Source organism: Miscanthus floridulus, chromosome 8 (genome assembly GCF_019320115.1).
Source record: "Miscanthus floridulus cultivar M001 chromosome 8, ASM1932011v1, whole genome shotgun sequence".
In the NCBI taxonomy this organism is placed as follows: domain Eukaryota; kingdom Viridiplantae; phylum Streptophyta; class Magnoliopsida; order Poales; family Poaceae; genus Miscanthus; species Miscanthus floridulus.
Window position 1 is genome coordinate 86,242,298 of NC_089587.1, and position 24,485 is coordinate 86,266,782.

General features: G+C 44.0%; 1 pseudogene; it reads left to right on the forward strand.

The window, feature by feature from the left end:
- The first annotated feature begins 784 nt into the window (after window positions 1-784).
- Window positions 785-11,282, forward strand: LOC136476884 (phenylalanine--tRNA ligase beta subunit, cytoplasmic-like; annotated as a pseudogene).
- The last annotated feature ends 13,203 nt before the right edge of the window (window positions 11,283-24,485 follow it).

The following is a 24,485-nucleotide window of genomic DNA, read 5'->3' on the forward strand; positions in this document are numbered from 1 at the left end:
TCCAGAAAAACATTTGGAAACCATTTCAAACACATGCAACATCTAGATGAAACACTTGCAAACATACGTATGAAAACACCTGAAAACACTTGAAACATATGCTTGCAACATGCATGTATATGCAATATTTGCAATATTCGTCTGAAACAGATGAAACATTTGGAACATACACTTGAAACATACGTGTATAGCTATTACAACATGTGCAATATCCCGATATACTTGTGCAATATCGACATACAACACTTGCAACATACCTCGGAAATATCCAAAACACTGAAACATACTATTGTAACATGCACTTTCGGCATAGCATCTGCTTGCTGCTTGGACGAATACAGGCTCGTCGACGCGAGCTTGACGCCGGCACGAAGCTCGAAGCCACGTAATGGCGCGAAGGTCATCGGTGTGGAGCTCGTCGACGGCATGGACCTTGGCAGGGGCAGGGGCAAGCGGATGGAGCATAGCCGTGACGGGAGGTGTGAGTCCAAGAGCGAGCTAGCGAGCGCTTAGCACGTCGGGCTCGCCGTGCGCGGCACTGGCAGGCGGCGGGGGCACGAGCGAGGGCAGGGTCCATCCCACGAGTAGAGCGAGCGGGTGACACGGGGCGGGAGTGGCGTGGGCGAGTGCTGGATCCACCTGGATGGCGGACGCCATGTAAGTAGGGTTTCCGCTAAAAGAAAGGCAACGGAGCAAACCGACTGAGTTTAGATGGGTCGTTGGGCTTAGATGGGCTGACTATCGTGCGGCCTACTAACCGAGTTTCAGAAGCTGCCGTTGGATGGGAGCGGACGGTCGGATGCCCTGACTGCAGCAGGCCGACGTCGCCCCGGGCGAAGTGACGATTTCGTTCCCATCGAAGGCCTCCGAGACCATCTCCTCCGCCGCCGCAGCCGCGATGCCGACGGTGAGCGTCGGCCGGGACCGTCTCTTCGCTGCCCTCGGCCGTACCTACAGTAAGTTTGTATTCCTTTACTCAGTTCCTCCCCAAAACCCCAGCTCTCCCTTCCGCGACAACTCGTAACCCATCCTCCTGGCAACAGCACAGGAGGAGTTCAAGGCGCTCTGCTTCGAGTTCGGCATCGAGCTCGAGTGCTCGACGACGTGGTGAGCATCTCTCTTTGCCGTATCCCCTCCCATTCTCTGTGCTGAGAGTGGCGTTTTCTGAATTTTGAGTGTTTTGGGGCGCGTGTGCAGACGACGGAGAAGGCTATTATCAGGAAGGAGAAGCACCTCGAGGACGACGGCGAGGTGGACGACGATGACGAGGTCATCTACAAGATAGAGGTTGCCGCCAACAGTTCAGCAAATCTTGTTTTCGTCAATTGAATCGATGTTACTACAATACTAGGTAGGTATACAGGATTTTGGAAACCCGGTGAAAACTTGGAACAATGTATGCAGATATGATTTGCTATGTCTTGAAGGATTAGCAAGAGCTCTCCGTGTTTTCACGGGGACTGAAGGAAGCCCTGTATTCCAAGTTTCATCCATCCCTCGTGGTTCAATTCTTCAGATGCATGTTAAACCAGAGGTAAGTTCATGTTCTTTGGTCTCGCAGTGCATTTCAAATAATTTTGTAGAAGAAAAAGCTAGATTTCTTCAGTTTTCCTTCTCCAGGTTGTAGAGAAAATTGTACAGCAGCATTGTTTGGTGTATGTTATAACCTGGCGATGCTCTTGAACCAGTTGATTCTTTTTGGGATTTTGCATTGGATATGGAATGTTGTGTCTCCGGAGTAATGGAGAAATGATGTGTGAAACTGTCGTTTTTGAAGGAAAAAAAGAAGCAATACCCTACTGACATTTTCCATGCCATTAAATATGTATAGTTTTTTGGTGCAAGCTCTTTGTAATGTTTTATTATTGTCATGAAAGCGATTATAGCTTGAAGCTGGCGCTAAATGTTAAGACATTAACATATTCATGATTTTGATATTTGAGCTCTCTGCACTGGGTACGCCTGTTATTACTAATTCTAAAAGCTATGTATTAATGGATTAGTGTTGTATTTGCTAATGTTGATGCTGATCGTATTCTCCAGAATGGTATTATTTATGTTCTTATTTTCTTCCAATGTAAGCCTTCATTTGCTGTTTTTTTTTTCAGACTTCAAAAATTAGACCATACGTAGTTTGTGCTGTCCTAAGGGGGGTAACTTTTGATGAAGCAAGATACAACAGCTTCATTGATCTTCAAGACAAACTCCACCAAAATATCTGCCGGTATAGTTTATCTTATTGCTTTTTGCTTTTCATTGTATTGATATCAGGATCGTACTCAATACAATGATTAATTAACTCAGACGACTCCATGATGGATAACAGGAAGAGAACTCTTGTTGCTATTGGCACCCATGATCTGGACACTCTGCAAGGACCCTTCTCATATGAGGTAAAATTATCACAGTGCTGCAATAAGCTAATTTTGTAACTCAATCTTGGGTATTATCTTATTCACCCTGCGTTCATGGCAATCTCTGTCATAGACTTGCACACTGTTCCTATGTTTATTGGCTATATATATACTATATAGTATACACAATAAAGCAAGCATCATGACTACATTATTGGCTAGTTCATTTCTGCAATGTTCCACATCTACACATATACACAAAATAGCAGATTAGCAGCACAGCACCTTAGGATGGAGTACCAGCAAGCAGGCAGAGTAGCAGAGGCGCAGCACAGCAAGCAATCAGACTAGCAGAGGGGCAGCAGCACAGCAAGCTAGGAGACGGCATTAGCACTGCAGATTGAGAGATAGGGGAGGAGGGAAAGGGCACACTCACAATCAGCGTAGTCATCACGTAGAAGGGTGGTGGCTTCACCACAGGAACGGTGTTGGACAAAGAATAGCACGCAGGAGACGAAGAATGGTGTGTGGGCGAGGAATTGCGGCATCGTGGGAGAAGGAAATCAGTGCTGACTCCGTTCTCTGTGTTTTTGGAGACGTCCAGACACACTTATGCTAACCTAACGGGCCAAATGGGCAGCCCAATAGCACACCTCTAAGCCCAGTTGAGCAGGCCCGTGAATAGGACAGCCAGCCGCAGGATCCAGCTCGGACGACTAGGTTTCTAGTCGAGCTAGTCGCCTCGGTAACCCTGATTGACCTCCAGAGGCCGACTAGGCCGATTAATCGCGACTAATCGTGATTAGTCGGATGACTTGTAAACAACTGCTACTCCCTATGCTTTCGAGTTTATATTTGTTCAGAATGCATGACAGCATGTATACATGAAAGTATTAACTAGTTTTTTCTCATAAAAGGGATAAGAAATTGTTATTTTAATAACCTTTTGACTCGGAAAAGTAATAACCATTGGTGTATACTGCAGTCTGAATATCCAAACCAACTGTTATAAAGAAACTATTATTTAGCTTCTAGCATGGAGGAACCTTAAACAGTTTTAACTTAAGATTTGTGGCATTATAACTAACTTACAGCTGAATAATTTATTTACGTTGGTCAATATTTTTGGTGAGAAGATAGATTTCTTCGGAATTGGTTGACTATGTTATATTTTGTACCATGCATATATGAACAAGCCTCTTAAATATAACATTTTTTGTTGTTAACCAAAGATATAACCATTGCTGACATGTGGCTATATAAATGAACTTTGTATCATCCTTTATATCTGACATTTGATTTTTTTTTTCTCTCCCTAGGCTCTACCACCACATGAAATCAACTTTGTCCCATTAAAGCAGGTAAAAGTAATTTATTTAGTTCAATCAGATGATTTTTATGTTATATTACTTGTTGTTTTCTGATCATCATTACAATTTTTAGTAGGTTGCTGAGAAGGCAACATTTTTGGACTCACTGTTCTAACTTTTGTTAAACTGATGGAATTCTATAAAGTAAGTAGCTACATCAGAGTGTTTGTTGTGTCATTGTGCACTAAATTGGGCCATGTATCAGGATGGAAACTGTTAATTTTTCAAGCTTGACGCTTAATATCATAGGTTCTAGATCTTAATATATTCTTTTAGGTGCTATGTTCCTTGTATATTTTTATTACTGACATCTCTTGCTTTGTGGCAGTCAGACATGAAACTGAAGAAGTTCTTGCATATAATTGAGAATTCTCCAGTGTACCCTGTTATCTATTGTCAAGCGCCTCAACGCCCAACGTCGCCGGACCGCGGCTACGTAACTCGTAGTCGCGCTCCAGGCCTTCACCGTGAGAAGATCTCACCGGCGGCTTGAGAGAGGGTTTGGGAGAGAGGAGCAACTTTAGGGTAAATGATCTTGCTTAATTCTCTCCAAGTTTGTTACACAGCATATATGGCCAATGGCCCAACCAACTGTCCTATAATTAAGGCATGCAAAAGGAAACTAAATCCTATCTTTCTAAACTTAGCCACTGACGGTGGCACCAGCCTTGGCCGCGCGCTCCGCGGCCCTCCTGATGTCACGACGGCGCCTATAGGTGCGCCCGTACATGACATCTATGATAGCAACAGGTAAAATAATGACACGCTCTTATCATTTCATTTGTTGACCTCTTTCTTTCAAGGCCTATGATCTTTTCGAAAAAGACTAATAATTACTAGAGAGGACAACAATAATTAAATCGAAAGATTTCTGTTGGCACAGCTCTCTAGAAATTTGTCTATCTAGTTAAACTTCAAAAAACATTGTTCATTTTTCAAGGAAAAGCTGTTCTCTTAAATATATTCATTTTACTGATAAAGTGGCCCATGTTTCGTCATGAGTGCCATCCTTTCTTTAACGTTTATGATATAGAAACTGTTAATACTGGTGTCGCTGCACAGCTGACATTGCAATACTTTGCAGGACTGTATTATCATTACCTCCTATCATCAATGGTGCACACTCAGCTATCACCCTTGCAACAAGGAATATCTTTATTGAATGTACAGCTACTGACCTTACCAAAGCAAATATAGTGCTGAATACAATGGTGGGTGATTTTATGCTGTATTTTAGATGGGAACATGTCCTCTAGTTTAAGAAGTTGAAACTTATTTTATTGATGCGCTTGTTACTTATATTTCTAGGTTACCATGTTCTCTGAGTATTGTGAGACTAAATTTGAAGTGGAACCTGTTGAAGTGGTACATTATGATGGCAGGAAAACAGTTTACCCTGATCTTTCATGTTACAAAATGGATGTTTCATTATATGACATTCTTGGGCCTTTGGCATCTCCCAGGACGAGAAACAGGTACCTGCAAGTTCCTGAAAGTTTTAGCAAGGATGTTTTCAATCTGAATTAACAACTGTGCATCTGAAACTGTAGGTTGTCTGTCTTTTGAATAAAATGCAACTGCAAGCTGAAAGTCACTCATTGAAGGGGGAGCCTCGCATTTCAGTGTCTGTTCCTCCAACAAGAAGTGATATTCTGCATGCCCGTGATTTGTTGGAGGTATATTTGCTATTATCTAGCTGTTTCAACTGTTTTTGTAGGTATTTGTTTGCTGTCATTGTTAACTGGTTTAATTTGTGTTTGGCTTCTACAAAGGACGTTGCTATAGCTTATGGATTCAACAATGTGCCAAAATCAAAGCCCAAGTGTATGACAATAGGAGGAAGGCAACCATTAAACAGGTTCTCAGATAAAATTCGTGCTGAGGTACTTTAGGTATTCGATATGTCTTTGTGGCATCTTGCTGATATTTGATGTCTTTGTGTTTCTTTTTCTTGTGTTTTTAACTTTTTATCTGTTAATCAGTTGATCTTTACTGAAAAATCTTTTGTGGCCAGGTTGCAAGAGCTGGTTATATGGAGGTGCTCACATTTATCTTGTTTTCACACGAAGAAAACTTTGACATGTTAAACAGAGCAGATGACAAAAGTAAAGCAGTCATTATCGCAAACCCTCGCACTTCTGAATTTGAGGTAAATTTTCCCCGATTTTATCGTCAACCACCCCAGTACTTGGTGCAGCCATCAGTCAGCTCTCCTATGTGCTCTCAATTAACTATAGTGCGAAGAATAGTGTAAATTTTTGGTTGATTGATGCCTTTCTTGCAAAACCAAAAAAAGTTAATTCATAAACTAATTGCAGGATAATCATCTTTGCTGCGTTTATTTACTGATGCATCTTGCTGGTGTATCATGATTCTGCGTTTTCTGTTATTCTATGACTTCTAGGTGCAATTAGCCGTACATTCTTGTAATCCTATTATTTAACTTTTGATTGTTCCTCATCTGACTTCTCAGCCTTATCTTTCATTTTAGTTCTGCATGTTCTACACAGGCAACTAGGGACAAGCATAATTGACCAAACCTGAGAAACAGAACCGAACTAACCCAGACCAAATCCGAAATGACAGGAACTGATTTTCTTTTTTTGTCTCTAATTCGGCCTCAAGAACTAACTAACTGAATTAAGTCCCGGTTTATTCGGTCTTAACCCGGTAACTGAAGAACCTGAAAAAAAAACAGCACTGCACATAGAAGCTGAGTAATACATTTGTCCTAGCCCAATAACCCTTCCCAACCCTCTCTATATAAGAGATATCTCACTCTGATTCCTCACCACCTGCCCCCAATCCGTCCACTTCCTCCTGGTCACCCACAACACCCCACCTGTCCTCTCTAGCATCGTGGCACATAGCGATGAGTCAGAGGCGCCTGCATGGCTACGCCCCCCTCCTCCTCCTGACTCGACCACTCGGTAGTGCCTCAGCGGGTGTGGTCTGCCTTCTCTGCCTGTGGCCCGCGCCTTCTCTCACATATGTAGAGCTGTTGATAGGCGGCTGACCAGGGAGATGAGGTTGCCCTCCGAGCTGCAGCGACGGTTGGCGACCTCCTCCCCAGTCCCCGAGGACCAAGCCAGTGATCACGTCTAGCTGCCGCTGGCTGAGGCAGCCACCCGATGTCAAACCTAGCTGACGGCAACGGTTCCTCCCTGCTGAAGGCAGATGATTTATGCTTCATCCTTTGTTGATCTGTGTTTCATCATGCTCATTTGTGTTCACTTACAAAATCTACCATTGTATTACATAAGTGATTTTGTGATTTATTTTTCGATGTGTATTGCTAGCTTGGTTAGTTCAGTCATGGCCGAGACCAAACCGAACTAACCGAGACCAAATTTGCTACATCTTGATAATTTTTAGGAACCAATCAGTACCCAGTTTTTTATACCTGAAATTTGAGGAAAACCGATGAACCGAACCCATTGATTTGGTCTGACCTGAATGCCCACCTACTGACAACTCATTTTCTCTCCATATTTGATTGCCAAGGAAATAAACATTGTTCTACAATGTCATTCATTTGCTATAATCATTCTTTTACTTGTTATCTTGTTGGTTTGTTATAATCATTTTTTCCTTGTTACCTTGCAGGTTGTTAGAACTAGTCTGATGTCGTGTTTATTGAAAACACTGAAACATAATATAGACCATCCAAGACCTATAAAGGTACTTTTTGAAAAGAAGCGATATTTATATTTGCTATATAAGTCCAAAGGGCTATTAAGGAGAAGAAAGGGTGCTATAGACGCTTGTATCATGACAGGAGTGTGGACAACATAGAGAAGTACAAGGGTGCAAAGAAGACTGCAAAGCGAGCTGTAAGTATGGCAAAGGGTAGAGCGTACGAGGATCTTTACCAACGTTTGAGTACGAAGGAAGGAGAGAAGGACATTTATAGGATGGCTAGGGTTCGTGAGACAAAGACAAGGGACTTCAACCAAGTTAAGTGCATTAAGGATGAAAGGGAGCATCTCTTGGTGAAGGAGGATGAGATCCGACATCGATGGCAAGAGTATTTTGACAAATTGTTCAATGGTGAGAATACGGACACAACCTTTCAGTTGGATGACTCTTTTGATGACACCAATAGACGCTTTGTGCGGAGAATTCAAGAATCTGAGGTCAAAGACGTTGAAAAGGATGAAAGGAGGTAAGACGATGGGACCGGATGATATCCCAATCGAGGTGTGGAGATACCTCGGGGACATAGCTATAGTATGGCTAGCCAAGTTGTTTAACCATATTTTTCGATCGAACAAGATACCTGATGAGTGGAGGAGAAGTATATTGGTACCGATCTACAAGAATAAAGGGGATATTCAAAGTTGTACTAATTACCAGGGAATTAAGTTGACTAGCCATACTATAAGCTATGGGAGAGAGTTATCGAGCATCACTTGAGAGCAATAACGTGGGTCTCTATAAACCAATTTGGTTTATGCCCGGAAGGTCAACCATGGAAGCCATTTTCTTAATAAGAGCAAGTTATGGAGCGGTATAGGGAGAAGAAGGACCTACACATGGTTTTTATTGACTTGGAGAAGGCTTATGATAAAATACCAAGGGATGTTATGTGGTGGGCTTTGGACAAACATAAAGTCCCAACGAAGTATGTCGGGCTCATTAAGGACATATACAACAATGTTGTGACTAGAGTTCGAACAAGTAATGGAGACACGGATGACTTCTCGAATTAGGATAGGACTACATCAAGGGTCAGCTTTGAGCCTTATTTGTTTGCCTTAGTGATGGATGAGGTCACAAGGGACATATAAGGGGACATCCCTTGGTGTATGCTTTTCGCGTACGATGTAGTGCTAGTTGATGAAAGCCGGACAGGAGTGAATCAGAAACTGGAGTTATGACGGGAGACTTTGGAGTCCAAAGGTTTTAGACTCAGTAGAACTAAAACTGAGCATATGAGATGTGACTTCGGCACTACTACTCGGGAGGAGGAAGATATTAGTTTGGAAGGTCAAGTAGTACCTAGGAAGGATACCTTTCGATATTTAGGATCAATGCTACAGAGAGACGGGGATATTGATGAAGATGTTAGCCATAGAATTAAAGCAGGGTGGATGAAGTGGCGACAAGCATCTGGTGTCCTATGTGACAAAAGGGTACCACAAAAGCTAAAAGGCAAGTTTTATAGGACGACGATTAGACCTGTTATGTTGTATGGTGCAGAATGTTGGCCTATGAAAAGACGACATATTCAACAGATAAGTGTCGCGTAAATGCATATGTTGCGTTGGATTTGCGGTCATACAAGAAGGGATCGAGTTCAGAACGATGATATACGTGATAGATTAGGGGTAGCACCAATTGAAGAAAAGCTTGTCTAACACCGGTTGAGATGGTTTGGACATATCCAACGGAGACCTTCAGAGGCACCGGTGCGTAGTGGAATCCTAAGCCAGGATAGTAACGTAAAGAGAGGCAGAGGAAGACCGAAGTTGACTTGGGTAGAGGCAATAAAAGGAGACTTGAAAGGATGGAATATATCCAAAGACTTAACCTTAGATAGGAGTGCTTGGAAGACAGCTATTCACGTGCCTGAACCTTGATTGCTTCTGCTGGGTTTCAACTCTAGGCCTACCCCAACTTGTTTGGGAACTTAAAGGCTTTGTTGTTGTTGTTGTTGTTGTTGTTGTTGTTGTTGTTATATAAGTGATAAGGATATTGTCTATGGAATGTTGTGTCACACATAAAACGCCAACCAAATAAAGAAGAAACCAGGAAAAAAAAACTTCAAATTTCTCTTGCTGTCAGCAGTGTCATTTTGCCTATTGTTTTCCTTTCCCTTCCAACTTAATTGTGATTGCATGATAATACTCTCCTTCAAATTCTACATTTCAACCATAGTATAAGCCCATTTAGGATTTCTTGATCAAACCTTTTAAACATAGACAATGAATATCTAAGAAATCAAGTAGATTGGGTAACATAAGTTTTATGTTGCTAGATTAGTTAAAAAATACTTTTATAATATATATAGCTCTTTCTATTTGGAACAACATGTTATTTAGAATATTACCTGTCAAAGCGTCCTTGGAGAGTCAAAGTGTCATTGGAGACCATGTGTCAATGTTCTAATGGATTTTGGGATTAGAGAAAGTAACTATCTAGTTCTTCATTTTTACCCATGTCAACTTTAATTTATCAATACATAGTCAATTTTAAATGGAAGAGCTTTAATACAGCTTACTGTTGCCATGGTTATGATCTTCTAGATGGAAATGTTCCCATGATTTTGATCGTTCAGATATTTACCATTGTAGATTTTTGAAGTTGGTGATGTTGTGATACTGGACTCGTCACGTGATGTTGGTGCCTCTAATAATCGCAGGCTTGCAGCTTTGTACTGCAATAGGGTTTCTGGATTTGAGGTATAAGCTTAAGGAAAAAAAAACATCTGTATAGGCATGTATTTACACAGCTTCTATGTAGGCCTATGCTAACTTGATTAAATTGTCCAGGAAATTATGGGATTGGTGGATAGTATTGTAAAAGTTGTCAGAGCTCCGCATGTCAACTTTGGCGAGAATTACTATGTACCTACAGATGTAAGAGTAACTTCATAAATTGTCTTGTCTTTTGCTGTTGTCAACATTTATATACTGATTTCATTTCTTTAGGAACCTGAGTTCTTCCCGAAAAGACAATGTAAAATTGTTACAAGTGATGGCAAGCAAGTTGGCTACTTAGGAATTGTCCATGCTGAGGTACTTACTCTGCCTCGCTTTTGAATGCTGTTATAACCTGTGTGCTGCTTAAGTACCAGTAGTTTAGCTGCCATAGGAATGAAGATTTCTGAGGATAAAATGAATAAAGTTAGCACCATATTAGGTAGCACAATCTTATACGCTTGAATTATGAGCTACTCCAATTCCATAGGTGATCTATACTAAGAGTAAGAGATGTACTGGCAGAAATAAGAACTTAGGAACACAAATGATATTATCCGAGAACAAGAAAATCATAACATGGATACACGTGATTTGTTTTGCCAAATTTATAGCACTATTCCTTGAGTTCTGCTAGTGCTTGCAGGTGCTAAGGAAATTTGGCATTCCGGATCCCTGCACTTTCGCTGAGATGGACCTCGAAGCACTGTTGTAATGCGCGTCAACCTGAAACAAAGAAATGCTTGAAGCTGATGCCTGCCACATATCGGTTTTGTTCAGTAAAAATGCATGGGGTACCAGCAAGAAGTGCATATTACCCAAGCTGGAATGTCTCGGTGTGCTTCTCAATTGCACTGGATTTTGCTATGGGAAAGAAGATACGACGATACGGTACATACCCTGCCTAAAATTTGTTAGGGACTTTCTATCAAAGGTGTACCTTATATCCTTTGGTAAACCATCGGGCGTCCAAAAGTTATTTCTGCAACTCTTTGCACCTCTACATGAGATGAGCATGATGTAAAGCAGCCTCAGAATATTAGACTTGCAACATCTCCTTGTTGAAACACATTGGGCAAGGTTCCAATGAAAACCATCTCTTGTGATCGTGAATGACATCAAAATTTGGTATTGTGTGTTTACATTGCAACTTTTGACGAATCCATGAGTCCATGGCATTTCATCTGCCCTTTACTCTGAAACCAAGCCTGTCAGAATGTGAGGAGCATTTCTGTTTGTGGCAATGACCCTGAATTGTGCGAATCCTCAACGGCAGTGGTGGGTGACTGACGACTGCGGAGCAACTCAGAGAAACGATAAACCAACCAGTTGCAGAAACAATAGTGCTTTGTTGGGTATCGTTTTCAGCTGGAGCACTCACTCACGTTTCCAAAGCGATCATGTGTACCCTCCCCTCCCCAAAATTAGGACATTGTCCATGCATGTGCATCGATAAGTGGCTAGCTCGAATGCTCGATCAACGGCGTGCGCTTTTTAATCAGTCAGCTCATCAGAGACACACAGAGAGATACGTAATGTGCAGTGATCGCTGAGACCGCGATAGGCACGTGAGGTAAACACGCCCAGTGCTCCATTTTGTGCGGTGGCAGGCAAAAGTTCAAGATAGTGGTGGTGTTGTTTTCTCCGTCACAAGGCACCGAACAAAACGATCGAGCAGGGCAGCGAGTAGTGAACCATGCCGAGGTAGCCGATTGTAGCTAGGACCTGTTCGGCTTGCTGAAACTGACTGAAAAATACTGTTCTGGCTGAATTGTTGTGAGAGAAAAATACTGTTCTAGCTGAAAAAACAAGTTCGTGGGTAAGCAGGGCCCTAGTAGGCTAGATTCCAGGCGCATTAGTCGCGGTGGGCATAGCATGGCCATGGCCATGGCCGTGGCATATGCACACCACCGCCGGCCCGCCGCCACTGATTGGGTACTGTACGTAATTTGGTAGGGAGTAGTATAGTATTGGTAGGAGCGAGTATACTCCACGCTTTGCTCGTCCTCTCGGACTCTGCAGCATGTCGTATGTATTGTTGGCTTCCATTCCATGGGACGTACTGGACGTGGATGGGGCTGCTCCGTCCAGAGTGGGGAGGACGGAGCTCAGGCCTAACATGTAACATGGCCGCACCCGCAAGTACGTGCAGTTTGTTGGTCTGGCCCTGTGGGCCCTGGCGCCCCGCCCGCCGACGTGGGGGTCCCGGGCCCGGCCCGGTCCGGGGGTACGAGTACGAGTACGAGAGAATCGCCTCCCTATCCAGACGTACCACGCCGCATTGAATTTCTTGCAGGCATAGATAGTTGGCCCGGCCACGTGGTCGTCGCTCGGAGATGTTCAGCCCAAAAAAAACTGATCGTTTCTGCGGCAGTCGTTTTTACTGTACCACGGCATTCAAATGAAAGATAACATCATTTGGAATTTCATGCCGGATGGAAAATTCACAACAGGATTACCCTACCACGCATAATTCATTGGATCAACGACGACCAATTTTAAACGACTGATTTGGAAAGTCTGGGCGCCACCAAAATGCAAGTTCTTTGTGTGGCTCGCCATCAAAAACAGAATCTGGACCTTCGATAGACTACCAGCGCGAGCATGGCCAAATAATGGTGTGCGTCCTCTTTGCAGACACAGTCAAGAATCCGGAGTCCATCTCTTTCAAGACTGTCGTTAAACTAGGCGTATTTGGGAGGGCATTGCAATATGGCTAGGCAACGAACACCTGCGACCTTCCGCCTGGGTGTTAGGAGACTCCGTACAAATTTGGTGGGAAAACTTAGATCGAACACCTTCGACGACGAGGCGAGGACTGCGCTCCATTATCATTCTTGTTTGTTGGGAGGTGCGGAATGAAAGAAATGCAAGAATCTTTGAGCGCAAAGCTAGAATCCGCACCAATGCATCTCCTCCAGAAGATCAAAGAAGAGGCTGACTTGTGGGTAATGGCAGGAGCAAAGCATATCTCTAATTTATTATTGCGCGTGTGATTTGAGGCCATCTTAAGTGGGGCATGTCAGGCTTTTGCCCTTTTGTGCACAATTGTATATGTTTGTACATTGTCTTTTTAGGCTTTCTTCTTTTTAATACAATAGGCAGCTCTCCATGTCGGTTTCCGTTTCAAAAAAAAAAGCTTAAATGAACAGGATGGTTTTCTTTCTTTCTTTTTTATTCGAGTTGTTCTAGCTAGGTCTGGCATTGGAAAATTGTTGAGAACAAAATTCGTTAAAAGGAAAGGAGCCAGGATGTCAACAGGCAACAGCCAACAGGCGAGTGGTTGGGGTGCTGATACCCTCTAGTAGTAGTACCCTGGCTGAGTGGATGTCTCGCCTCTCGCCAGCCTCAGCATTGGGAACGGGTCGACGCGTCGACGACGGAGGTGAAAACGAAAACGAAAACGAAAACAAAGCAAAAGAAATCGACTTGTCCACGGACGAGCTCCACGACGACCGACTCCTGCTGCAGAATCAGTAGCGGCGGAGGGGTACTCCAGTCCTCCTACTACTTGTCAACGCCCCGACCGCAGCACGAACGCAAGTTGCACAAAAAAAAAAAGATATCTGCCCTGTCATCGGGATCAGGCAGTAGCAGTTGTAGCGCTGTAGCGGCAGAATCGTGGAGCCGTCAACGTTCAAAGGCGGAGACGGGCACCGGATCGATCAATCAGAAGGGAAAAGGATGCGCATGCACAGTGCCTAGTAGTGCGACGCCGGTCGAAATGATTGCGCTACCCCAGACGCGACGGGCGCTCGCTGGGTGGGCTGGCCGGGCGGTCTTATCTCCGCGACCGCGCGCGGCCGGGTGATGCGGAGCGCGCGATGCCGTGCCACGCCGCACAGGGATACCGACGGCGACGCGCACGGCGTAGGCATGCGATGCGCTCGCGGATGGGTCCGGTCGATTGGACACGGGACGGGATAGCCTCCATCCCCTTCGGGGACTAGAAATAGAACAAATGCACGACTCGACGACAAGTGCAATCATGTATTATTATTTGTAAATAAAAGAAGGGCATCTGGAGCGCATTATACTCCTACTAGTCCGATCCTGTCTTGTACTAATAAGAGCAAGTATAATCATGCGGTAAGCCAACTAAATGCTCAGGTAAAGAAGAGAGGGGAGAAGAGGAAGGACGAGCGGGCTATAAACTTATTATTATTTGTAAATAAAGATGGGCATCTGGAGCGCATTATACTCCTACTAGTCCGATCCTGTCTTGTACTAATAAGCTCGTGACAGTCATTGGTTAAGTAAGCACAGGGAGGTGGGTGGGAGCCCAGCCCACTTGTGCTCGGGCGGGCGTCCACGTGCCGTGCGGCCGGCCAGCACCAATCGTCTTGTCTAAGGTTTACAGCTTCTTTGGATCTGTGGGCGCTACTACTTGCTAGTTTTATTTGGCTACGATTGCCGGTTGCAAAGGATTTAAGTTCGGTGCCGTTCGCTGGTCATGGTTCAGACCAGCCGGCTTCCCGTCTCAAGTTACTATTCATCAAAACAGTCGAACAGTATTTTTCTCCCGTAATAAACTAGTCGTAACAGTATTTTTCAGCCAAGTTTCAGCCAGCCGAACGGGGCCATGTAAAGCCATGAGGAGAAAAATAGGTTTTATTAGTTATTAGTTGACAGTGAAGAACTCAGCATCACATAGACGGTTAATCATCCACCTACACCTACTAGATAAGTATTTGATATGCTTCATCGATAGCGAGTTGCATGTAGTTGATTAATTAGCCTCTTAGAACAGACTTTTTTTTAAACCCGATTATATGGCATATATGAGCGGTGTATATAGCTAGCTTTCCGTACGTGTCTTATATATATATATATATATATATATATATATATATATATATATATATATATATATATATATATATATATATATATATATATATATATTACAGTGGTTGTTTCTTTAGTGCACATGTGATGGTCGGTAAACCGTAAACACCTCACCCGGCTAGGGCCTCGATCATGGATGTGTACCCACAGAATTGAAACAGACGTGAAAGAAAAATATCCGTACGGACCACTTCCGGCCTTGTACTTTTCTATTCATTCCCTGCTGGTCTGCAAAGACTTCTATCGTTGCTTTATTGTATTCATTTCACAATGAATCAATGATGACGATAACCATGTAGCCTTAGCACTGTACTATGTTTTTTTCTTTATAGCTACGTGCACGACGGCACTGCACACCTTACAGCGACAGCCTGTGTCCTGTGATGGTGCCGTCCCCAAACGCCGTTAATTAAACGTTGCAAAGGCCAAGCAAGCTCTACTAGGCCCTGCTTTATGCTTACAGCACGATAGCAGATACTAGTACCACATACCATTTTTTCGTTAGAGTTTTAATGCACTTTTTTAAAGCTATTATATCGATCATGCGCTTTGCAAGGAACTGTCAACTCAGTTGTCGGAAAAAACTGAAGAATTTACTTTCCCACTTTTAGCTGGGATAAATATTTGTGCTGTTGCTTTTAACTGTGCTCGATCAGTTTCGGTAAGGAGCTGTTGTCATCTTCCTAGATGAGTACCCAGTGGTACCAAAGCGTCCAAGCGTCGCTATGGGCGTGAATGGTTCCTTTCTCTGCTGAACCTGGCTCGCACGACGGAGCCAGGCCCAACGCATGCACGCGGGCTGTGATTGGCTTCCATCTGCATCCAGCCAGGATAGGAAAGCATGGTGATTGGTTGGACAGTGTACCTGCACGCCTGCTCTCTCACTCGGGCTCAACCCGCGTGCTCGCGCTGCACAAAGCCAGCCAGGCCCGGTAGGAACGGAACTCACCCGCGTTTCCAGCGAGCCTGGCTCAGCGTCGCCTCGTGCATGCAGCTGGCCTGGCCCGAGAAGCAAAACAGCCTACCAATCACTTCGTTCCTGCATGCGATGGGCCATGTACGAGTGGAAGCAGCGTACCAATCACGCCCTACGCGTGTGATGAGAATGAGGTGGTGCAATGATGCCGGAATGCCGGACAGCTTCAAAGAATGAGGTGGTGCACTGATGCCGAAATGCCGGACAGCTTCAAAGTCACTGGAAATTTCCGAATTTCCACCTTCTTTTTCGAGGAAGCTGAGACTGACAGGCAGTGGTAAACTGGTAACTAGCCTGCGCTAATATGTCTTCTCCGAAAGTTTTTTTCGTTATTAAAATCCCGTCGCGATCGCATCTGTCACGTCTGGCTTCGGCAGCGGAGCACACTCCGAACCACAGGGCAGGGCTCTCCAATTGCAAGATGCGATCCGCACCTACAATTTCAATTTACAAAGCCACCAGGGCTGTCCTGCCCTGCCCGAGAGAGAAGAAAAAGAATCGGCGCAAAATGACGAAAACGTACCTGTATGCCGGGTCGGTTTCTTCTTTTCTTTGCTTGCGTGCTTGGGCTCACTCACATCCAGAGTTGGTGAATTTTAAGCGTACGTCTGCGTCCACACGGACTCAAGCTTTGTTTATTATATCTTTACTTATATTATTCAATATAGTACATAAGAGTAATATATAGTCGACTTGTTAGCTTATATAAAATTTAAGAATAAAACTAAAACAGCCTAACTGCTTACGTAAAAATTTTAAATATAAACGTATGAACCAGAAAGTGTATGATTTTAGCTATTCATAAAAGTTTTCTAGATACTTTTTATCATATTTTCTTTATTTACTAGATACAATATTCTTTTTTGAGACGAAAGAAGAATTATATTACATTATAAGTGGCTACATCATCACGTTACTACAAGCACTCTAGAATACACTACATATATTCAGAAACTGATTTTCATCTATATTTTACCCACACTTGTGAATAGCTCCAAATCTCAAATCCAAACTTGTACGACACTTCTATGGATGACCGCAGAGGCAAACACTCCGTAAAAGGGCAGAGAACATATGTCCAATGAACGACGACAAACATTCATGCTGACAGAGTTGAGAATCTTCTTCTTTCTTGTGTCTTCCCTTTTTCTTCTTTCTGCCATCGAAGAATGAGGAAGACTGATTTGAAACTTATTCTCCCTAGTCCTTCATCGTGACCACATCTAACCACAACAAAATGGAGAAGAGACTAGGAAAAATTATTCAATGACGGCGACATCCATCTCCGCCTGAATGTCACCGTTCGGAAAGAAAGTCTCCATGTCGTCATGCCGAGGAAGTTGTTGACGTCGTAGTTGTCGCGCCTCATCTTCAACAGAGCTGCCACGGAGAAAACGAATCCATTATGCCTCTTCACCGTCGCCGGAGAGGAGGAGGAGATAAATCCCCAATACCAAGAGACTTGGTATGGAGAAACACTAACCCTGAGGACTTGATCTACTCGAAAAACATGTTAAAAATGATGGATCCACACTCCCTCCGTCCTCCGGTGGGATGCCGGAGGGGATAGGGAGGGGGACCCGCGGTGGTGGAGGCGGGGGCAGGGGCAATGGCGCTAGGGCAAGTCGCGAGACTTGATTTTGATGTACTAAAGAATCAAAGATGGATACAATATATTATGAGTTATTGTTTTAACTATTTTCAAGATGTCTTTAACCCTGTAATAAAATACTATTTTCAGGATGTGAACATTTAACGCTAATTTGTCCTATAGGACGTGTCATGTGAGAAAAAAAAAGGGAGGAGAGGGGGACATGTTATAGTAAAAGAAGTATTCCAATCCCTCCATTCTAAAATTTCTCAAAATAAGTATCGCTGTCGTTTTATTATCGATCAAATTTTCTTAAATTTAACTATGTTTATATAAAATATTAGCAACATTTGTATCTTCGAAGAAGTTTATTATGAAAATATATTCAGTTATCTATCTAATGATACTAATTATATATTATAAATATTATATTTTCTTTATATATATTTGGTCGAAGTTAAAAGCGTTTGACTTCTCACAAAACGAGAACAACACTTATTTAGTAACGGAGAAAGTATCAGTGTCTGCCAAATATGAATAGTATAAAAAATAATTAATCTCTGGCGAGCCGCGGAAGTCGAATCCTACTATGTTGATGCCTAAGTTTTAGACACGAGCACTGTTGTGGCATAATAATGTATGGACATGGGGTGATATGTGGCCAAAAAGTGTTCGTTTTCGCGTATAGGCAAGCTACATGTAGGCATGTAGCCGGGGTGTTGGCTCTATGCCTCTATTACGCATTCCTCTCTTTTAGGATGATGTGTGGGTTAGCTTTCAGGCTAACTATGACATCTTAGCACATGGCACAATTTGCCAATAATTGTCCCACTACTGATATAGACTATAATTTTTTTTGGAAGTAGCAATGTGCATACCATTTATTTGGTCAACCAAACTCTTTTCTTCTGTAAGAAAAGAGGACTTTCATTAGTCCCTATAGCTTGTACTACATCACCAAGGTTTCTTTTCAAATTGTAAAAATCAAAGAAACACACTATCCATTCTAAACGGTAAGTCGTTTCAGTGGCCTAAGTCAAAACTCTCTAATTCTAGTTAAGTTTATAGGAAAAAAAAACTCAAACAACTGCAACACCAAACAAAATTCATCAGATGCACCGCAAAATATTTTGATATAATATATAAAGAAAGTGAACCAGTTTATTATTAACGGGCGCGGTGTGCCAAAAGGAATCAAGATTGATGAAAAGAATCCACCAGAGAAAAGTGGCAATACTTACTCCCTGATTCAAGTCTGGACAAAGGATATATGTAGTGTCAACGTTTCTCTATAAATGAATTGTAACATCAACCACTTTGACCATCCAAATATCGGCTAGATTAGGCACAACTTTTAGTCATTTATTACACTTGCTCTACCATTTCCTCGCTCCCTCCGCCAGCACCAGCATCACCGAAACATCGCCTATGCTATTTCTACTCCGGGGTGAGTACAGTGGCACCCTTTTCGTTGTTGGCGGTAAGGCATGTACAACAGAGAGACAATTGCTCTTTGTATGTTCTTAGAATTTACGAGACAGACAGCTAAACATATAGCTAGTATAACCTATAGATAGCTATTGTCTGTTTGGCTATCTACAATGCTTGGCATTTAACCATGATCAATCATGAATATCCTTTCTATGTACCACTGTGTTGCTAATTGATGCAAAACAAATTCTTCAAAATAAATCATGTATTATACTCCCTCCATACTAAAAAATAAAGTCATTTTGGACAGCGACACGGTCTCCAAAGCATATATTTGACTACTTATTTTTATAAAGATATTTATCAAAAAGTGATATATGTAAATTTTTTTGAAAGTATTTTTCAAGACAAATTTATACATATGATTTTCACATTTCTAATCTCAACAACTTAAAAGTTATTCATGATTTATATTCCTAATGTTTGACCCAAGTCTTATCCAAAACACCTTTATTTTTTTAGTACGGAGGGAGTATATATAGTGTAATAAATATATTTCATAAATCAAATATAACATATGTTACAAGTAGAATTTTTAGTGAGCTGAACAAGTGAATTCATAGTCTGTCATTAGAACTATTAGGCTGAACCATAGGAACCATTAGAACTAAACAAGTGAATTCCTAGGCATCAGAACAAGTGACCGTCAGCTGATTATACTAACAGACGGCCTGTTCGCTGGTTGGTTTCTGGGTTGGTTTGGGCTGGCTGGTGCTGGTTCATTGTGAGAGAAAAACACTGTTGGTTGGCTGGTTTGGGCTGGCTGAAACCAACAAGCGAACATGCTGAGAACTATCAGAATTTCCTTCCTGTAAGCAAAACACAACTCACCATGGCTCCCTCATTTTCCCTGCTAGTAGCAAAGAACATCCAGTTATCAGTAATCGAAAACATTCAGTCATCGCTAACCGAAAATAATGATCTTAGAACACATGGATCTTGCAAAGTTGCAAATGCTATCTAAAAAATATAATTGCAGTGCATGCCGAATTTCAGGGTTACAACTAAACATGTGACGTTCATAAGGAGATTACCTGGTTGCCGGATTCCAAACTTGACGATGCATCCATGCATGAGAGAACAAGCCAAGTCGGTACAAAGCCACTGATGGATTTCTGGACGCAAGTCAAGTCGATAGAAGAAGAGATGCTAGGGAATGGCGCTGTTCGATAGATTTCTGGATTCAGTTTCCATGGACACCTACGAAGCTCACCTCTGCCATATTCACCTGCTCGCCCTGCCCCGCCGTGTGGCCCAGCTCTTCCTCGCCAGCGCGGCTGTGGTCCGCCACGCCCTCATCCTCGCTGTGCGGCTCTGCTCCTCCCCGCCCCGCCCCGGTGTCGGCGCCCTGCCCCGGTGCCGACACCCTGCTCGCCCTACCCTTGCCCCGTTGCCGGCGCCGCCTGCTCATTGCTCGCCCTCCGTGCGCCGCCGGTGAGGACGAAGGGACACAGAAGATGGCTTCGATTTTTGGCGTGATTCTTTCACCTCGCGCGCGCAGCAAGATCCACGCGGCGTCGGCTCAAGACGACGGCTCTGTACAGCGCAAAGCCAGCCGTCGAGTCCATCTGGAAGCACGAGCGCTCGCCGTCGTCTCACGACGCGAGGGGCTTCGCGCTCTCTCCTCATTTACTGTAGCTAATGGAGGGGGATATTGTAAAATTAGCACTCGGAGACGACGGCCAGCCCGACCGTTCTACGAGCCCTAAGACTGTCTCCAACACGAAACTCATATGGACACCTAAACCTAAAATGGATAGCAAGAGACAAAAATTAGCCTCCAACAAAATATCTATATGGGAGATCTTTTTTGGTTGCCTGAGAGGCACAACCCAAATATGAACATCCTCTCTCCTGAAAACCTATTTACAGGAAGAATTCTCTTTTGAATTTTATTGTTAAAGAAGATGCTGAATTTGTATTGAATTTTTTTTTTTACGGACCAGAGCGTGGGTGCACGAGGCCTGGCCAGCCCCGGCAACCGCACGGCCACTCCGTCCGTGACACGCGTAGCGCCTGCGGCGACGCGCCAGGGTCCGGACTCCGGACGCCCGCCCCTGGGAAACGCGCCCGGAGGTGGGGGGCTGAATCGTCCGGCCGCGTATAGATTGATCCCGTGGGCGGCGGATAGGGCCGAAAAGCGAGGCGAGGACGAGGACCCGGCGCCGGGCCGCGGGGCAGTCGTCGTGGCCGCCTGCACCTGCACGGGATGATGGATCGGGTGGCCGTACTACCGTGGCGACATCGGCGAGCCTGCCGCGGGGAAAAGGATTCCTCCGAGAGGACAAATAACTGAGGCCTGACGCGGGCCCCGCCGCCGTCCCGTGGCTCCTACCACGGCAATTTCTATACCCTTTCTGCCCCTGCCCATCAGCAAGCGTCGTTCAGTTCAGAGTCTGTTTGATCAGTTTTGGACTCTTTAAAACCAGTTTTTGCCTCTAATTTTTAAAATATGGATTCGGAGGAAAAATCCGGTGAGATGTTTGGATCCCCTACTTTTTAAGAATTTGGCTTCATTTATTGATGTGTAGGTCAAAAAAAACTAATAAAAACTAGGTATCAATAGCTCTCTAGTTTTTGAAAAATCTAGATAAAAATTGACAGTAAAAACTTAGGAGTGTTTAGATCTCACCTAGTTTTTAAAAACCAGATACTTAAAATTGACTAAAAAACTAGAAAGATTCAAACAGGGCCTCAGTAAGCTTGAGCGATTTTTTCCACAAAGGTGAAAAATTCAACTAAGCTTATTGTTTGTGATACGGTGAATCTTTTTAACCGCTCGATCCATTTATTCCGACGGCATCGTTGCAGCTTTGGGATGCTATTTGCTACGGGGTGTAGTGACGCAACGAGCATCATGTATTGCCATATCGATATCATGTGTAGTCGCGTAGGCCAACAACGGCCTCATTCGCTTGTCTTAAAAATAATTTGTTTGGCTTTTTTTTCAGTTAGAATAGTATTTTTTTTACAACAATTCAGCCAAAACAGTATTTTTCAGTCAGTTTCAACCAAGTTTCAAACCAGCGAACGGGGTCAACATATGCTCGACTATAAAAGCATATAATAATAATAATAATATATAGCAATTTTTCTGGAAGAAATCTCTTCCACGAAGAGTGGACTAGTTAGGTCAAAGAGCTAAACATGTAGGTCAGGGATGGGACAACTGTGGTGAGGTTGATGATCACCCAACACAGGCCACAAGCTCCACGAGCATGTAAGAGCATCTTTAGGGCGTGTTTGGTACACGGCCTGAAGCCAGCCAGGCACGACAGCCAGGCTTAGACTAGCCACAGCCTGTATGAACTGATGCAAGGCATCGTGTTTGGTTGCCCTATGCCAAACGAATCTGGCCCAATAGAGATTGTGTTCGGTAGGAGGCATGAATAGATATGGTCACCCTCGTATCCGAAATAGGTGGCGTTACCTCCCATCTCACCCTTGTTGGCATTCCATCGAGTGGTTGGTAGGCGGCGGCGAGGAACACGAGTACGTCGCTAGCGAGCATCCAGAGCGGGACGTGGAAGAAGCTTGGCTCCACCACGGCCATGGCTGCTGCCTAGCTTGAGGCCATCGCGCGTGGACGCCAGTACACGGGGCGCTCCGCGGTGACCCAGCCATCTCGGGCGACGACGGCCTCCCCGGTTGCGGCACGCGCCACGTCGATGGCGACGCGCAACCGGCCCAGCGCGCGGGAGGCGTGCACGGACACCACCAGCTCGGCGGGGCACGCCGAGAGCCTCCGCACGGCCTCGGCGTCGAGGCTGAGCACGACGGGGTCGGCGTACACCGCCGCCGCGTCGAGGCCCGAGGTAGCGAACGCGCACGTGAGCGGCAGCAGCGCGCGTGCGGGAGAGCGAGGAGGAGGGGTGGTCCTGGACACGTCGACGTCCACGCAGCCCTCCATCTCCGCCGGGGTTAGCTCTCCTGGCCGGAATCGGTCCCGACGTCAATCTCCTGGCCCAAATCGGGCCTGCCCCGTCTCCGTGGGCGGCTTGGCCTTGGCGGCTGCACTGCCTCGGTGCCTCCTACAGCGGCAGCGACATCGGTGGCGAGCACGACGACATGCGGACGGAGAGGCGTGCGGCTGCCGGAGGTGAAACTCACAAATGGACGGGAGGTCACTCCATCCATCGTGTGAGCGCTTCGCCCAACTTGCCCCCCAAAAAACGGCGGGGTTTCGTTTCTCTGGAGCCATGAGAGAGAGTTTTTTGCATGGGTGTGGCCAGACTTGTGAGGGGGCTGGGGACATCAAACAGAGAGAGTTGCAGCTGGAGGGTGCAGCCGGGCCGTCGGGCCGGGTACCAAACACGCCCTTAGTACTCCCTCTATGGCTCTATTTTTTTGGTTTTTTCTACGTATATATTTTTTACTATACATCTAGTTATAAATTATGTGTAGGTACATAACCAACCTATCGTATCTAAAAAAACTAAAACAATTTATTATTTAGAAAGGCTAGAGTAATATCTAAAAATTTGAGTACTAAAAAACTGATCTTGTAAACCTTTCTAAAAAAATTGTGTACAGAAAATAAATGAATACACTACACCGACCAGTTCCTTTTTATTATTTCCTAAAGCAGTTGACCACGGACCAAATAACTCGCCGAACGCCGATTGAAAGTTAGAATAATGAACTTTTGGAGTTGAATTTCTTTCCATCATGCTAAACAAACAGATCAAGAGTGGATTTACTAAACTGTTAGAGATCCTCTAATAGTGCAACCTTATATAATATATAAGAAGAACAAGATATTAGGTCCTTTCACCATCTACAGCGAGGTCGAACCAATTATATACGTAACCTTTTAGTTTTTCTTTTTCTCTTTTAACTTGTGTTTCAAACTTATTGTGTTTGTTCCATCATGTCTTTGGGAACAAGAGAAAGTCATTGTATATTACGGTGTCACTTTAGTCGTCTTAGTACTTAGACATATAATTATTGAACATATAATTTTATATAGTGTGGAAAATATACAAATTAGCACAGTATACAAAAAACTTAGTTCACTGTACATGCCAAAGAACCTTGATTAGTTTACGGAGTTAGAAAAATGCTTATTTAAAAGCCGAGTTAAAAAAATTATTGCAAAGAATAGAACAAAAGATAGTTGTTTAACGTAAACAAAAAATAGCAACAAATAATATCTAACAAAGGAAAAAAGAAACCTCTACACACTCAAATTTTGTAAGAAAAGACTTCTAAGCAAACTATAGCTAACCTATCTGTCGGGGACCTAATACCGGGGTACCCAATGAGGTGGAACTAATAACCATCGAGCGTTGACGCTTCCGGTCAGACAAAAACGCTACTACGCTTCTTGCCCAAACGACGGAAGATTGGTTCCACCTCGCCCGACCCCTGAGGGCTAGACTCTGCCTCGGCCGACATCCGAGGGCGGGATCCGCCTCGGCCGACCTCTGATGA